We start from the raw sequence: 3,297 nt of genomic DNA, 5'->3' as shown, positions 1-3,297 counted from the left end.
ACCAGGCTCCTCTGTCCATGGGATTTTCCAAGCAAGAATACTGGAGTGGGTTGCCATTTCCTTCTCCAGGGGATCTTCCCAACCCAGGGATCAAACCTGTGTCTCCTGAATTGCAGGCAGATTCTTTACCGTTGAGCCACCAGGGAAACTCAATGACAAGTCATAAAGGTTTATAACATTTATAAACAAAGTTTATAAACTTTGACTTAATGGGGCCCTATAAATTGGAAATAAATCTTGATGAATATTTCAGTTGTTTCTCAAACTTGGCTAATCAGAAGAACCACCGGAAATAATTCAAAATTTATTTCAGGGACTCACCCCAAGCCACCTGACCCAGAATCTTTTGGGAAAAGTTTGGGAATCAATATCTTCATGTAGTACCCCAGGTTGACTCTTATATTGGATAAGTTGGGAAATATACTTCTTGAGTTAAATTCTGAATTCTGAATTCAATTGAGAAAGAGGTAGGGAATCAGCAGCAGTCAGACACCCCTCAGCCACACCTCTTACCCCTCTCCACCCCTGGTCTACCTGTTAGGTCCCACCAGGTGACAGCTTCACTAATACCCTTTCCCCAGAAAGTTGATGCTGTGCTGAATTACTGCGATTATGTTTGCAGCAACGGATGGAAAACTGTACCAGAAAGAGAATAACCTGAAGTGGATAACTCAACAGGGGATTTGGGCAATTGGATTAAAAGGGTAATGTGATTAGTAGTCAATGAAGCTTAATTCACTTAGGCATCTCTCCTTAAAGTTTCACGAGGAACAAGTGCCCAGGCAAGCATTTCTTAAGCTGTATTCTAAGTGCCAAGGAATTTGAAATGACAAGTTAGTTTTAGACCTGGCTTCAGGAATATCAACTGTTTTTTCATATTTTAGTCTCTTGGAGAAGACCTAATTTCTGAATCCAATTTATTTTTCTTCCTCTTCTTCCAAACTACTCTCATCTTTACCATGGTGTGCCACATTTGTTCTCAAATACAATCAAAGAATGGTAGACCTGACTAGGATAAGAGTCAAGATTGAAATGTAGAGAGTTTTACAAATTTACCATGAAACAAAATTTTAAAATTTGTTTCAGTTCAATTCAGTCTCTCAGTCATGTCCTACTCTTTCTGACCCCATGAATCACAGCATGCCAGGCCTCCCTGTCCATCACCAACTTCCGGAGTTCGCTGAGACTCATGTCCATCGAGTCGGTGATGCCATCCAGCCATCTCATCCTCTGTCGTCCCCTTCTCCTCCTGCCCCCAATCCCTCCCAGCATCAGAGTCTTTTCCAATGAGTCAACTCTTCGCATGAGATGGCCAAAGTACTGGAGTTTCAGCTTTAGCATCATTCCTTCAAAAGAAATCCCAGGACTGATCTCCTTCAGAATGGACTGGTTGGATCTCCTGGCAGTCCAAGGGACTCTCAAGAGTCTTCTCCAACACCACAGTTCAAAAGCATCAATTCTTCGGTGCTCATCTTTCTTCACAGTCCAACTCTCACATCCATACATGACCACTGGAAAAACCATAGCCTTGACTAGACGGACTTTTGTTGGCAAAGTAATGTCTCTGCTTTTGAATATGCTATCTAGGTCGGTCATAACTTTCCTTCCAAGGAGTAAGTGTCTTTTCCTTCCAAGGAGTAAGTGTCTTTTCATTTCATGGCTGCAATCACCATCTTCAGTGATTTGGAGCCCCCCAAAATAAAGTCTGACACTGTTTCCACTGTTTCCCCATCTATTTCCCATGAAGTGATGGGACAAGATGCCATGATCTTAGTTTTCTGAATGTTGAGCTTTAGGCCAACTTTTTCACTCTCCACTTTCACTTTCATCAAGAGGCTTTTTAGTTTCTCTTCACTTTCTGCCATAATGGTGGTGTCATCTGCATATCCGAGGTGATTGATATTTCTCCCGGCAATCTTGATTCCAGCTTGTGCTTCTTCCAGCCCAGCATTTCTCATGACTTACTCTGCATATAAGTTAAATAAGCAGGGTGACAATATACAGCCTTAATGTACTCCTTTTCCTATTTGGAACCAGTCTGTTGTTCCATGTCCAGTTCGAACTGTTGCTTCCTGACCTGCATATAGGTTTCTCAAGAGACAGGTCAGGTGGTCTGGTATTCCCATCTCTTTCAGAATTTTCCACAGTTTATTGTGATCCACACAGTCAAAGGCTTTGGCATGGTCCATAAAGCAGAAATAAATGTTTTTCTGGAACTCTCTTGCTTTTTTGATGACCCAGTGGATGTTGGGAATTTGATCTCTGGTTCCTCTGCCGTTTCTAAAACCAGCTTGAACATCAGGAAGTTCATGGTTCACGTACTGCTGAAGCCTGGCTTGTAGAATTTTGAGCATTACTTTGCTAGCATGTGAGATGAGTGCAATTGTGCTGTAGTTTGAGCATTCTTTGGTATTACCTTTCTTTGGGATTTCTTTGGTGACTTCCCTGGTGGCTCAGACGGTAAAGCGTCTGCCTGCAGTGCAGAAGACCCAGGTTCGATTCCTGGGTTGGGAAGATCCCCTGGAGAAGAAATGGCAATCCACTCCAGCACTCTTGCCTGGAAAATCCCATGGACGGAGGATCCTGATAGGTACAGTCCATGGGGTCGCAAAGAGTCGGACACGACTGAGCGACTTCACTTTCACTTTTCTTTGGGATTGGAATGAAAACTGATCTTTTCCAGTCCTGTGGCCACTGCTGAGTTTTCCAAATTTGCTGGCATATTGAGTGCAACACTTTCACGGCATCATCTTTCAGGATTTGAAATAGCTCAACTGGAATTCCATCACCTCCACTAGCTTTGTTCATAGTGATGCTTTCTAAGGCGCACTTGACTTCACATTCCAGGATGTCTGGCTGTAGGTGAGTTTAAAAATTTGTTTACCTCTGCCTAACATGAATGCTTTATTATGTTCCTACAGTCTTTATTTCGAGTATTGGAACAATTATCTTATTGTTACTGAGGAGGACCCTCTGGGACCTTCCTGGTACAAACTCCTCCCCCATAGTCTCTGCCCTAGCTGTCTCTGAAGTACTTCCATATTAGTATCTGATGCGCATTCCCCAAATTGTTTTAAGAGATGTGAAAACCCAAATGAAAGATGTTAACTACTTGATAACCATGAGCATGTAGCCTCCAGGCTTCCTGGAGCCTAGGGATTGATAACATTAACCCCTGCTACACAGCCCTGTTACGGCACCATCAGCCAATCAGAGAATGTGCATGAGCTGAGTGTACATCCTGGGACATCCCTCTTTCACTTGGCCTTTAAAAAAGTGCTATCTTGAAACCCGTGG

The 3,297-nt window shown here is 42.9% G+C and overlaps 1 non-coding gene across 1 annotated transcript; it reads left to right on the top strand.

Annotated features, from left to right (window-relative positions):
* The first annotated feature begins 2,442 nt into the window (after nucleotides 1-2,442).
* TRNAC-GCA lies at nucleotides 2,443-2,514 on the top strand. Its single transcript has one exon. It is a non-coding gene; the product is annotated as a tRNA-Cys (tRNA).
* Nucleotides 2,515-3,297: the final 783 nt, after the last annotated feature.

The sequence above is a fragment of the Bos indicus x Bos taurus genome, chromosome 9 (genome assembly GCF_003369695.1).
Source record: "Bos indicus x Bos taurus breed Angus x Brahman F1 hybrid chromosome 9, Bos_hybrid_MaternalHap_v2.0, whole genome shotgun sequence".
NCBI classification, from domain to species: domain Eukaryota; kingdom Metazoa; phylum Chordata; class Mammalia; order Artiodactyla; family Bovidae; genus Bos; species Bos indicus x Bos taurus.
Note: the sequence above shows the minus strand (reverse complement) of the source record. Positions and strands in the feature narration are given on the sequence as shown.